The sequence below is a fragment of the Capsicum annuum genome, chromosome 11, assembly GCF_002878395.1.
Source record: "Capsicum annuum cultivar UCD-10X-F1 chromosome 11, UCD10Xv1.1, whole genome shotgun sequence".
Lineage (NCBI taxonomy): Eukaryota > Viridiplantae > Streptophyta > Magnoliopsida > Solanales > Solanaceae > Capsicum > Capsicum annuum.
Window position 1 is genome coordinate 231783997 of NC_061121.1, and position 15090 is coordinate 231799086.

The 15090-nt window shown below is 34.9% G+C and overlaps 1 long non-coding RNA gene across 1 annotated transcript in view; it reads left to right on the forward strand.

The window, feature by feature from the left end:
* The first annotated feature begins 11918 nt into the window (after positions 1-11918).
* The window catches only part of LOC124888738, a 7358-nt gene continuing 4186 nt past the window's right edge, over positions 11919-15090 (forward strand). Inside the window, exon 1 of the long non-coding RNA XR_007047538.1 lies at positions 11919-12791. This is a non-coding gene — a long non-coding RNA (uncharacterized LOC124888738). The remainder of the gene's footprint in view (positions 12792-15090) is intronic.

Sequence of the window (15090 nt, forward strand, 5' to 3'; positions counted from 1 at the left end):
AGAAAGGTGTAAAAAAATACGACTTGTACCTCTACAGGATTTAACCCCAACTTCACTATGATACTTGAGCCTCAACAATCAACAGAATTACAAGACTACTTGTAAACTAGGAATTAAAACTTCTAACTCCTATCACTACAAAAACACAAATCTTTCCAAGATAAGTGTTCTCAAGTCTTCGAGTTCCCTAACTTGAACACACAACTCCTAACTCAGTTTATATATTACTGAGACTAGAACAATGACTCATAACAACTTACAGAACCTACCTACTACACACAATCTATGACTTGCTAAGTGAGAGACCAGGTTCTTCTTCAAGTATATGAACTGATATGCTGATTGTTGATTATCTTTTCAGTGCTTGAGTGAATGGCTTTTTAATTCCATTTGTTGTATTTAAGCCATCCTGTGATAAAGTCATTTTTGATGTATACTTCTCTCTCTAGTAGGACTCTTATCAAGTGACTCCTCTACTTGTTGTTGCCGCCTCTTGCTCTCTTAGATTTTATAGGACTCTTTTGCCTTATCTTCTCTTATTGCTGGACTCCTTGATCAACCCAACTTCTGCACTATTTCATGTTTCTCTTCATCTTGACTAGGACTCTTTTGCAGGACTTCTTATTCCACTCAACTTCTGATGTGATAGATATTATCCATTTCTATTTGTACGCAGAGTTATATATCAATAATTTTACTGCAACTTAGCTTTGTGTTAGGATCGATTAGCAGTTCACACACACTAAATCTATGGAGAGGATGAAGAAAACTAAAGAGATTTCTTGAGGAAAAAGAAAGAGAGGTAATTTCGTGGTAACTCCCGTGGGTAACCTCCACGGCGGACGGGCTATTTATATTAATGACTTGGAGTATGTACAATTATACAGAGAATGAGAATAGGGAAAACTATTTCATCTCTAGTAAATTAAAGTATAACTTCAGTCAGTTGACGTGTTAAGCTAAGATACCTTCCATTGTCCAATCTGTTCAAATTTCAGGTTCTCAGGCTAACGGAAAATAAGAATGTCAAGTCAGGACAGAGTTCACTACATAACGACCCTTACATACTGTTATGCATTAGTGTTTGGCACTTACTACTCATTCTTGTAATAAACTAGGTACATGGTAGAAGTCAGCTGCTAAGTTATTTCTCATTTTTGAATATCATGCGGTATTATGTATCTACCCAATTTTTTAAATAAAAAATTATTAAATTAAGCTAGAAGATAGTTCACAATGGTAATATACTAATACACATGTTTAAAAATAATATTGATGTGATTCCAAAATATTTTTATTAATTGACAATGGATGCACGTATGTCACACAAAATGCACACAAGATGCTCGTTCATCACACGAGAAGCATGTACATCGCACGAGATGCACGTCCATCGCACGAGATACACGTCCATCGCACGAGATGCACGTACATCATATGAGATGCACGTGTGGCACACGAGATGCACATGTGATGTACACAAAAACTAATTTTATAAAATCTACTTGAGACCTTTTATTAATACTAGTTTAACCGCACGTGTCTTACACGTGTAATGCTTGATTAATTAAAATTAAATGATTTTATTTATTGCAGAGATTTTATCTAACGTTGTTATATTATTTCTAGATTTTTCAAATCTTCTTTAAATCAAATTTAGTTGATTTAGAATTCTTAAACTAATAGAAAATGTATTAGTTATCATTAATTCTGAATACTTCTAATAAAGAAAGGTTTACCATAAATATATTTAATTAATTTTCAATTCTTAAATAATAGAAAAACAAAGAAAGGTTGACCATAAATGTATTTAATTAATTTTTAATTCGTAAATATTAGAAAAAATAGTGAAAAGACGATTTTGTTAATGAAGGGCAAGAAGTTCAAATAATATTTCTAAGGTTTTTTACAGTTTTAATATATTATAAATTATAGATATAAATATAGATAAATAAAGAATAAATTAATAAAATTAATCATCTTATCTATGATTTCTCAAGTAGCTCATAAAATTGAGAATTTGATACTTCAAGATCTTTCTTTAGTTAAGCCAAATCTCCGTTACCATGAAGAAATATCAACCAAAATAGAGATAGAAATCATATCTAACTTGCTTACGTCATCTATATCTCTGTCAGGAAGTTGGGTAGTTCTCTTTTAAAGAAATGAAGGAGATAATGAAGTTTCTAGGACTAGTTGCAATTGTATTTGGTATTAGCTTGTTTCTTTGATTATTTCTTGGGTTTATTAGTAGGCTAGTGAATTTGATCGCGCTTCGCGTGATTATAAATTAACTTATTAAATTTATTATATAATATTTTTAACGATGAAAATTAAAATAGTGGGAAGTTAGTTCTATTCTTTGGCACACACCGACAAAAAACTATTTTCATGAAGGTATAAGATAACAAAAGCAAAATTCAAAATAAGTTATAAAAATTTGTCCAATTTGCAAGGAACGATTCTTTATTAGTAAAGACAATCATTCATGGAATTAAATTTTACCATGAACTTTTTATTTTGAAATTCTACATGATAACTTAGAGTAATGTTTTTAAGTCTAAATACCAACCAAAAGTCATCAAAGATTTGAAACCTTTCGCCATAACATATCTTCACCACAAACTTTTTTCGAGATTGTGTTCTTGTGCTGTTATCATTTGAAACTTTCAAATATATATATTAAAATTTTAAATTAAAGACAAAGAATCAAAAATACATGGAAAGGAGAGGGAGGCAGGAATACATAATGAAAGTGAATTTTGTTGAAAGAGTGCAACTATAACAACTAAAATAATTTATTCATGTATGCATAATTCGACAGTGTGAGATGTAGACACCTAATTTTGTCCCTCCCAAGTCCAATTTTATTTATTTTTACCTCACTTTATTGTATCCTCACCCATTCTATACTTTCCCCACAAGAAAACAAATACAACAAATCCTAACAAATTAAATCACCAATCCCAAAATATTCCCTTATCCTAACTAATTTTTACACCTCATCCACACCCTACCTCTACCCTACCTACCCCACTCACCCCCACCCTCACGTTTTTTTAATCCTTTTTACCAAAATACACAACAAAAATATAGAAAAAGAGGGGGCCCACAGAATAATATTCACACAACAATATACGCTCCTCCATTTTTTTTCATCTTCTACATAAAAAAATCGACCTCACGCCATTTTGAGGACTTCAATTTTTTGTTCTTTTCTTCATCTTTGTGATATTGTTACAAGAACCATACACACACCCACAACATTTTGGTCTCCTCCATAACACACAAAGAGAGATTGCGAGAGGTGGGTGAGAAAAAGAGAGAGTAGTTGGAACAGAGACTCATCTTCCTCAGGGGACCAATTTTTGTTTCATTTTCACGGAATAAGCACACACGCACAACTTCACACTCCACCACACATGACATCACACACACATCATCGATTGAGGAAGAGATCAAGAGGGGTAAGAATAAAGAAAAATAGAGAGAGAGATAGGAATCAAAAGAGATAGGGGATCAAGAGAAAGTAGTTACATCGGGGGTTAACAGTCCGTTGTTGCCCTGAATTTGGCCATTCTCCATTTTTTGATGTTTTTCGAGCTCTCTGAAACTCTGGTAAGACGAAAGCAGTGAGTCTGATCCCGAAACCCCCTGGAAATAAAATGGAATAGATCCGTTCGGTGTGCGAAATTAGGTAGGAGCTGGGTCCAAAATTGGCGATTCAGGTCCGAATTGAGGTTTTCTTTTGCACAAAATTGGGTTCGGTTTCATCTATTTTGGCGATTTTCTATTTGGGTCAGTAGAAAACAAAAGAAGGATGCATACTAGAGCTGGGGTTTGAATTGAGGTTCTCGGAGCTGCTCTCATCTTTCTTCTTAAGTCAATTGAAAACTTTTGAGGTCCAATTCTCGACTCTACTCTTTTATTATCATTATGTGTTTGACGATGGTTGATTGAGTATTTGGTTGATACTTGGTATTGTTTATTTGGATAGTTAGTCGTTGATATGAAATCGATGTTGATATGGCTTGATAACTATTTCATTTTAAAATCCGCAGGTTAAAAGAAATTTGGGAAGGGGTTAAACGTGATTAGTAAATTAGTATTAATTTTGGATCATCGATTATATTGAATTTGTGGGAATTGTGATAAATCAAATCTGGTAGGCAAATTGTAGGTTCGGATAGGCAAATTTAGAACGTGTGGATTGTTGAATATTGAAAATATGTGTTGAATGGCTTGGTTTTATGGGTTTGGATCAAATGTATCATTTGGCCGGGGAATGCCCCGAAGTACTTGTATTATTTTATTCGGGGAATGCCTCGAAGTATTTTGTACTTGGAGGACATTCTTGATGAAGTCCCGAGGCGTCGGGTGAGGCATTGGAGCTTAGTCTAGGATTATTTTAGAATAGAATTTACATTTTCGTATTTTTTTCGGGACTGTATAACTCGGACTGGACATTATTTTGGTTTTGAACTTTGTTTGATTTGTTTGTTGCTTGTTTTATGTGTTTTATGTGGTTTATATATTCATGGTGTCAAATTAACCGATATGCTCCACCAAGCTACCGTGGTTGAACCACGGGATCGAGGAGTGCCTAACACCTTCCCCTCGGTCAATAGAATTTCTTAGCCGGATCTCTGTTCGCAAATCAGTTTAAAGAGTCAAAAATTATTTTTGAAAAGGATCTCTCTAAGGTGACTTGGCACACCGAATTATGTCAAGTGGCGACTCTGAATAAAAATGTAAATAATCCTTTTTCGAAATAAATTTTCAATCTTTTATCACTTTAATAATAAAAACCCTTACGAACCTTCAAAAATCTATATCTTTTTGGAGTTAAAAAAGGGGTGTGACAGCTCTGACGACTCTGCTGGGGATCCTTTTCAGAATTCGAGCTTATTTTTGGTGTTATATCGGCTTAGTTTTGACATTATTTGTGTTATTGTTTGTATTTATTTATCGTTGTTGATTGCCTACGTGCTACGTGTTTACAGTTTTTCTCTTATGTGTTACCGCTTTATATCTGGCATCATTTGCATAACCCGAGTTAATTCTTTCTACAACAAGTTCTGTAGTACACGTTGTGTACACGACCTATAGTTGAGTCACCTTTATTTTTAGGAGGGGGAGCCATCGGCTGGTATGGAGTGGGTAGAAAGCTAGCGCAGCCACTATCGACCATACGCTCCCTTGAACAGCCTTGTTAGTGAACCCCAGCGTAGGTCAGCCTTTAGGTCATGTTTATTTGCATCATATTGAGATCTTGCAGGACCCACTTGGTCCTTTGGCTTTTGTTATTCACAATTCAAAAAAAAAATGTTTTTTTTTTTACTTTTTGCACTCATTTCCCAAAAAATCAAAAACTTTAAAAAGATTTTCCCTTTATTTCTTTAGTAAGTATTCACAATTTGAAAACTCCAAAAAATATTTTTTTCCTTTTAATAGGAGCTTTGTACATTTTAATATAACGAAAATATCAAAAAGAATTTTTCTGTCATAGTTGTTGGTGTTAGTTTCTACTTAAAAATCCAAAAAAGGTTTTACTTTTATTGTCTGTTTTTAGTCGTGTCTCTAAATTCAGGATTTAGTTTGTCATTTAATCCTTAATTGTCCAATCTGGATGAACTACGCATCCCTGATTCTCCTCTTTCGGGAGTGAGAAACGTAGGCAGCCTATTGTTGGTTCGGCAATCTTATTTGAAAAATCCAAAAAGATTTTCTCCACTCTTTATTTAGAGTAAGTGTTTCTTATACATCTTTAAAAGGAAACTACAAAAAAAAAGATTTTCCTTTTATTGGTTCAAGTTTTATTTTCGCATGAAATGTAAAATTAAAAACTCAAAAAGATTTTCTTGGGTGATCATAGATGTCATTTTGTATAGGGATGTTGAGATGAAAAATTCAAAAAAGATTTTTGTCGATTCTTTTGACAATTTGTTATTTTCTTTTCTCTTTGAAGTTTCAAGAAAAAGAATGGAAAAAGAGTTTAATTGGCCATTTTGGCAAGACTTCATGAACTACGCACACCTGATTCTCCTCTCTCGGGAGTGAGATATGTAGGTACCCTTCTTGGGTTCGGTGACCTTTTCAAAAAGAAAAAAAGGTTTTGAGAAAAAAATATTGAATTCTAACGCATTTGCTATCTCTTGTTCAGTTAGTTTAAGGTGGTTGGTTTGTGGTATTTTGGCTGGTCCTCCATATTGCACCAAGTTACAAAGAAAGTTATGACCAACAAGGATATCGAGTTTATTGTCACTGATCAGATAGGGAGTTCGGGCAATGAGAATTTAGGAGCTAATGAAGAGATTCAAAAATTAAGGCAACAAATGATAGAAATACATTGAGTTTGGGCTAATGGGTTGCCACCTCCTCCATTTCCCGCTGATAATCTGGAATATTTTTCTAGTTTGCCTCCAGTGTCACATACACAGTTTCCTATTTTTGTTGACACACCACAACATGCATCAGGACCTACTCCGAGGCAACACTATCCAAACACTTCCAATATTCATTTCCTCACTCCTCAACACAAAGCTACCACATGCTCGGCTCCACCCATTGTTCATGTTTTTGCAGCACCACCCCCACCCGAAGCTCCTACTTTTGAGGTTTAACCACAACTTGTGCCTCCCCACTCTGTGAGAGAGCCTGTATTGAATATTTTTGCTGATCAACATCATGTAATTGAGCCCATATTTAAGTCGACTAATCCTTATGGCTATACTCATCCGCCTGAATTTCCTCTTAACACTGATAAACCTGTGATAACAAAAGAACAAGAGGAAATAACCAGAAAATTGAGAAGGTTAGAACTGGCTATGAAAGACCTCCAGGGACTTGGGGGGCACAAAAGTGTCTCATATAAAGATCTGTGCATATTTCCAGGGTTTCATCTTCCTTTTGGTTTTAAAATGCCGAAGTTTGAGAAGTATGATAGACATGGAGATCCTGTACCATATTTTAGACGTTATTGCAACCAACTAAGGGGTGCTGGGGGAAAGGAAGAATTACTCATGGCATATTTCAGTGAGAGTCTTTCAGGCCTAGCTTCAGAATGGTTTGTTGACCAAGACATCGATAAGTGGATTAGTTGGGATGACCTAGCTAATGAATTTGTGCAACAATTCTAATATAATATGAAGTTGATTCGTGATGAGAAATCCCTAAATAACATGAAGAAAAAAAATACTGAGACTTTCAGAGAGTATACGATTAGATGGCGTGAACAAGTTGCTAGGGTAAAACCGTCAATGAAAGAAAGTAAGATAATAGAGGTATTTATTCAAGCGCAGGATGAAACATATTATCAACACTTGTTACCTGCATTAGGCAAGCCCTTTATTGAGGTCCTCAAAATGGGGGAGATGATAGAGGATGGAATTAAGACCGACCGCATTGTGAGTTTGGCAACATTGAAAGCGACTACTCAAGCAATTCAAAAGGTTCGGGAAGTGTCGGAGGAAAAAAGTATGAGGAAGATGCATCTGCCATTGTAGTTGGACAACAGGCACGGGCAAGAGGACCACACCATCGTTACCCACAGGCTCAAACCCAAGTTTATGCCCAAGATCCATAGAATCTTTCCCAAAATCCATTATATTTCATTCCTCCACCTCCATATTAAGTGTATAATGTGTAACCATATGTTCAACCTCCATCTTACCCACACTGGCACGCTCCAACTCTGTCGATTCATCCTCTAACTCCACATACATATCGAAGCCCTTCTAGGCCTGGTTTTCAATTTAAGTCAAACGATGAAATGAGACAGAAGTCGAGAGATAGTTTCACACCAATGGGAGAGTCGTATGTAAGTTTATTTCAGAGATTGGTACAGCAGGGCATGATCACTCCTCTTCTTGGGTATACTCCTGACCCACATTCAAGAAGTTTTTATGCTAATGTACGATGTGAATATCATTCTGATGTTCAGGGTCACAGTATTGAAGATTGTCGTTCTTTGAAATATCGTTCAGACCATTGACAGTGAGAAAAGCTCTAGTCATGCTGATATGCAAACCAATGGCTAAGATGTCAGGTTGAGCAATTGAGAAGTCACTCCTCTCCCTACTAGGAAGAGGTCTGGTAGTTTGTTTTGTTTTCTTTTCTATTTTTTGAATTATTTCAAGGTTGTAGTTTGGGATTTATCTTGTTTTGTCCCTGTGTCGTTTATGTTCAAACCTTTCTATCTTTTATTTCAACTAAATGAAGTGTCCTTTTTCCTTTGTATTTTAATTATGTGTTTGTTTTCTTTACACATCATATTTTATGTTGATTCTAGTGTTATGACATGCCTGGTGAATTTTCAGCCGGATCTTAAAATCTAGCTTAACCATGAAACATTGAATCAGAGGGTTAAAGTTAGAAAAAGAGAGCATCTGAGAAAATAGGTAGAGTGCTGAGACATTGGTTACAAATTTAAACCTTCTTTGAAAATTAAGGCAATTATTTTGAGAATCACAAGAATAATTTGGTCATCAATTGAAAAACATTGCTCAATTAGGTCAAATAGCGGATTTGTGATCCCGAGGGATAGAAAAATCAGCTCCACGAAAGCATGAGTCATTCGATGTGAGGAATGTACAACAAAGGTGGAGTTTGTGGAAGAAGTAGTGACACACAGACTCAGTCAAAGTTAATGCTGAAAAGATGTCACAAATGATCTTTCATCTTTCACTTTCATATTGCATGATATGTACTTGGATTTTTAAAGATTGATATGACGAAGGTATTTCATTCTGCTATCCAAACATTGTGTCATCCTTTGTTTACCCCATTTGAGATTTAGTCCTATTTTATTTCATACCCCTCTTTTAGAATCAAGATAGAGTCAGTAAAACTCAAAAGAAAAGTGTCAGAAAAAAAAAATGTGTCCAAAAGGAAAGAAAAGAGAAGAGTGTTAAAGATAGGGTCAGAAAAAAATTTCCAAAGAGAAACGAGAAAAAAAATCAGAATCAATCAAAAGAACAAGCTGCTAGAACTACGTGTGACCTGATTTTCCTCTTTCGAGGGTGAGATATGTAGGTTGCCCTACTCTGGGCTCGGTCCAACCAAATAAATAGTTTAGAGTCACCTAGCCAAAGAAACTGGGGCATGGGTTAATTCTCATTATTTGAGTCGATTCCAAAAGTTGTAAGTCCTACCCCACTTCAAGTGTCGTTTAAGCCTCATGTCATCCTTTCTTTCTAACCCTATCCAAAATCCAAGGTACAACCAAAGAAAGACCTTCAGATTAATCTTTGAGAATGTTAAGGCTAAGCATGCAAGGGATATGATGACGTATCTTGGGAACTACTTGTCTTCCTCAGCATAAGAAATCAGGGGAGAAATAAAAATGAGAGTCTTATTGGTGAAAACCCTCATGGGCACCATAAGGTGATGGTAAGTCGAGAGAGATAAAAATGAGAGAGTCTTATCGGTGAAAACCGTCACGGGCACTATAAGACGACTGTGAGTTGAGAAAAATAAAAATAAGAGTCTCATTGGTGAAAAACCCTCACAGACACCATAAGATAATGGTGAACTGAGAAAAAGAGAATGCGAGAGGCTTGTTGGTAAAAACCCTGCAAGGTGGCACTAGCCGAATGAGGTCTTAAATGCAATTGACCTAAAGAAATAACTCAGTTTCACGGCCATTAACTCAACAACAATTGGTAGAAAGTTTGGATGTAAAGATCAGGTAGCTTAATCTAAAATGCATGGCATAATCATTAGAGTTGACTGTCATTTCTAGATAAAATTTTTATTTCTTTGTTTCAAATGGGAACATTCATTGTCTTTTCTTTCTTCTTTTGTTTTTATTTTGTTTTCTTGAGTCAGTTGTCCAAATAAAAGTCATCATCATTTTTCTCTTGTTTTTGAGTCAAGTCCATATCAAAACTGGCTACCAGCTTCTTCAATTGCGCAAAGCAAGACAAAAGGCCAACACATGAAAGAGACATGATTGTAGCCGAAATAAGACATTCAGAAATTTTTGTCAACTGACAAGTCTGGAAACTCATGGAAATACCAAGGTTCAAAGGGTTTATCTGAGAAGCATGGCAAAGCAGAGATACTGTGTTTGTTTCAGAGTCACTCTTAATAATCTGAGTTTGGGTCAATGATGCAGCAAGTCAGTGACATATGCTAATGGTCGGAAATAAGGTTAAATATGATGAAGGCAAGAGCAATTGCCGCAAAATCTAAAGCCACAAACCAACCACTATGTTTTTATACTCACAAGTTTTCTTTGTATGAAACTGGAACACATGTTACATTCAGATCAAGAATTTCAAAGCCTAGACATCAGAGGCCGTAATATTCTCATTTATACAAATGCAAGAGGCAATTTTGTTGCACAGGTCTGGTAATCAAAAACCACTACGAAGCTCATAATCCAATATCTCGAGGAGATGAACTTCCTTGTTTGGGACAATTCAAGCAACATTTGTAAGGAAACGCACTTTCTTATTTTGGGTAATTCAAGTGATATTTGTAAGGAGATGCACTTCCTTGTTTGGACAATTCAAGCAACATTGGTAAGGAGATACATTTCCTTATTTTGGTAATTCAAGAGGCATTGGTAAGGAGACGCACTTTCCTATTTGGGTATTTCTAGCAACATTTGTAAGGAGATGCACTTCCTTATCTAGGTAATTCAAGCAACATTTGTAAGAAGATGAACTTTCTTATCTGGGTAATTCAAGCAATATTGGTAAGGAGATGCACTTCCTTGTTTGGTAATTCAAGCGGTATTTGTAAGGAGACGCAATTCCTTGTTTGGTAATTCAAGTGGTATTTGTAAGGAGATGCACTTCCTTGTTTGGGAAATTCAAGAGACATTGATAAGGAGACGCACTTTCTTGGTTTGGTAATTCAAGTGGTATTTGTAATGAGAGGCACTTCCTTATTTGGATAATTTAAGCGGCATTTGTAAGGAGTCGCACTTCCTTATTTTGGTAATTTAAGAGGCATTGGTAAGGAGACGCGTTTTCCTGTTTGGGTATTTCTAGCAACATTTGTAAGGAGATGCACTTCCTTGTTTGGGTAATCCAAGTAGCATTGGTAAGGAGACACACTTTCTTATTTTGGTAATTCAAGCGGCATTGGTAAGGAGACGCACTTCCTTATTTTGGTAATTCAAGCAATATCTGTAAGAAGACGCACTTCCTTATTTTGATAATTCAAGCAACATTAAAGCCCACCCGAAGCACAGGGAGAATAAATGGAAAGTCAAACAACAAGGTGAAGAAACTGAAAAATAGCAAGTCAGGAGCCCACCTGGAGAACAGGGTGAAGAAATTGAAAGTCAGGCAACAAGTTGAAGAAATTGCAAGTCAGGAGCCCGCCTGAAGAATAGGGTGATGAAACTCAAGTCAAGAGTCCAAAAGAAGCCGCATAGATAGGATTTTTGTAATTTTATTTATGTTTTAACTTGTAATTTTCATTTTTAATGTAATGATAGAGCCGCGGACCGGAATCTCGATGGAACCTCACTCGACTCTCCAAATCGGTATAGTCCCTCTCCTTTCAATCATTTGAGATACCCGTGACTTGATTCCCTCATAACTAGGGATGAGTATGATGTCCAAAGTCAAGACTTGGTTTCTCTCCTTCCTTCTGTTTTATTCTTTTTGAATAATGGTCGAGACAAAATTTTGTCTCGTTGTCCACTTCTTTGTCTGAACACACTTCATGTTTACATTCAAAGGGAGCATGCTGTAGACACCTAATTTTGTCCCTCCCAAGTTCAATTTTATTCATTTTTACCTCATTTTATTGTACCCTCACCCATTCTACACTTTCCCCACAAGAAAACAAATACAATACATCCTAACAAATTAAATCACCAATCCCAAAATATTCCCTTATCCTAACTAATTTTTACACCTCATCCACACCCTACCCCTACCCTACCTACCCCACTCACCCCCACCCTTACATTTTTTTATTCCTTTTAACCAAAATACACAACAAAAATATAGAAAAAGAGGGGGCCCACAGAATAATATTCATACAACAATATACGCTCCTCCATTTTTTTCATCTTCTACATAAAAAAATCGACCTCAGGCCATTTTGAGGACTTTATTTTTTTGTTCTTTTCTTCATCTTTACGATATTGTTACAAGAACCATACACACACTCACAATATTTTGGTCTCCTCCATAACACACAAAGAGAGATTGCAAGAGGTAGGTGAGAAAAAGAGAGAGTAGTTGGAACAGGGACTCATCTTCCTCAGGGGACCAATTTTTGTTCCATTTTCATGGAATACGCACACACGCATAGCTTCACACTCCACCACACACGACTTCACACACACATCATCGATTGAGGAAGAGATCGAAAGGGGTAAGAATAGAGAAAAATAGAGAGAGAGATAGAAATCGAAAGAGATAGGGGATCGAGAGAAAATAGTTAAACATCGGGTGTTAACAGTCCTTTGTTGCCCTGAATTTGGGCCATTCTCCATTTTTTGATGTTGTCCGAGCTCTCTGAAACTCTGGTAAGACGGAAGCAGTGAGTCCGATCCCGAAACCCCCTGGAAAGCAGACGGAATAGATCCTTTCGGTGTGCGAAATTAGGTAGGAGTTGGGTCCGAAATTGGCGATTCAGGTCCGAATTGAGGCTTTCTTTTGCACAAAATTGGGTTTGGTTTCGTCTATTTTGGCAATTTTCTATTTTGGGTCAGTAGAAAATGAAAGAAGGATGCATACCGGAGCTGGGGTTCGAATTGAGGTTCGTTGAGGTTATCGGAGCGGCTCTCATCTTTCTTCTTAAGTCAATCGAAAACTTTTGAGGTTCAATTCTCGACTCTACTCTTTTATTATCATTATTTGTTTGACGATGGTTGATTGAGTATTTGGATGATACTTGGTGTTGTTTATTTGGATAGATAGTCGTTGATATGAAATCGATGTTGATATGGCTTGATAACTATTTCATGTTAAAATTCGCGGGTTAAAAGAAATTTGGGATGGGGTTAAACGCGATTAGTAAATTAGTATTAATTTTAGATCATCGATTATATTGAATTTGTGGGAATTGTGATAAATTAAATCTAGTAGGCGAATTGTAGGTTCGGGTAGGAAAATTTAGAACGCATGGATTGTTGAATGTTGAAAATGTGTGTTGAATGGCTTGGTTTTATGGGTTTGGATCAAATGTATCATTTGGCCGGAGAATGCCCCGAAGTACTTGTATTATTTTATTCGGGAAATGCCCAAAGTACTTTGTACTCGGAGGACGTTCGTGATGAAGGCCCAAGGCGTCGGGTAAGGCATTGGAGCTTAGTCTAGGATTAGTTTAGAATAGGATTTACATTTCCGTATTTTTCTATTTTCGGGACTGTATAACTCGGACTGGACATTATTTTGCTTTTGAACATTGTTTGATTTGTTTGTTGCTTGTTTTATGTGTTTTATGTGGTTTATATATTCATGGTGTCAAATTAGCCAATATGCTCCACCAAGCTACCGTGGTCGAACCACGGGATCGAGGGGTGCCTAACACCTTCCCCTCGGTCAACAGAATTCCTTAACCAGAATCTCTGTTCGCAAATCAGTTTAAAGAATCAAAAATTATTTTTGAAAAGGATCTCTCAAAGGTGACTTGGCACACCAGATTATGTCAAGTGGCGACTCTGAATAAAAATGTAAATAATCCTTTTTCGAAATAAATTTTTAATCTTTCGTCACTTTAACAATAAAAACCCTTTCGAACCTTCAAAAATCTATATCTTTTCGGAGTTAAAAAAAAAAAAGGGGTGTGACATGAGATATATATACAATAGTTTGTCTTATTATCTCCCATTTTTAGCACATTATTACTACACATTAGTAAAATTAATTAAGATTAAAGATTGAAGGAGGTAGAATACATGAATATATATTCAAATCTCTAATAAAGAAGGTAATCATAGTGAGAGGTGAAAATTGATTAATTGAATAATTAATTTTTGAATTATGAAAAATAAAATAAATACATAAATGAAGAAGAAATTATCAAAAAATGAGAAAAGGAATAAATAAAAATGGAGGTTCTAGAAAAGTACTACATTACCTTTTCTATATTTCTTCGTTATTATTATTATCTATAGATTTAATTTAATACAAATCAATCACATGAGTAATAGAGAAAGATAAAAACAATTAAAAATAAAAAATAAAAAGAGAAAAAGATAAATTGTCTTCTTGTACATTAACTAATTGAGGGTTATGAATATGAAAGACTTGAGAGTTATGCACATTACTAATATTTAAGATTAGAATTTTTGTAATTGAATGTATAATTAAGGACCTGATTTTGTAAAATAAACTAATTGAAAGAAATGAGAAAAAATGTCAAAAAAGGTGTTACAGTATTTTATCTTTGTTTCTCCTTTATATTTATTTTTAGTATAACGACAAACAAAGTGAACAAATTGTGTGTAGTAATTTGAACCATTTAGATAAAACCAAAATAATAATATATATATATATATAATTCTACGAATGACATTCATATCAAGCGATTCTTATGTCTTACTCCTCAAATCTTCACATAGTCATCACTTCATCTTCATTTCATCCGTTCACTATTTGATCTTCTTCTTATCCCTATAAAAAATAATACATCACAAATATTAATACATGATGAATAAGAATTGTAAGAAAATGGATTTAAATCATACATGTTCTTACTTTGAAGTTACAAATAATATAAGATAATAATAACACCAAATTTAGTGTAAATCAAATCAATTAAAATGCCAAAATAATAATACATGAAGAACAAATAACATACCCAAAAGAAAAGAATAAGGAGGATATTTTAGAAGGTACACAAATAATTTTTTTCAAAAGAATATATGTAAGTTCAAAAAATATATAGTGAATAAAATATTGTTAATTTTGTTGATGGGGGAAGAAGACTTATAATGCTTCTATTTATAGGACAACAATATGAAATATGAAATGATATCATAAAAGGAGTTATGATTATCAAAGATCATGAGAGTAATGGAAATAAAAAATATTAAAATTTTATATTAAAGGATATAAATAAATGTAGAAGTAGTAATTGATCCATCTATTTTGATTATTAAACAAATTGATTGAT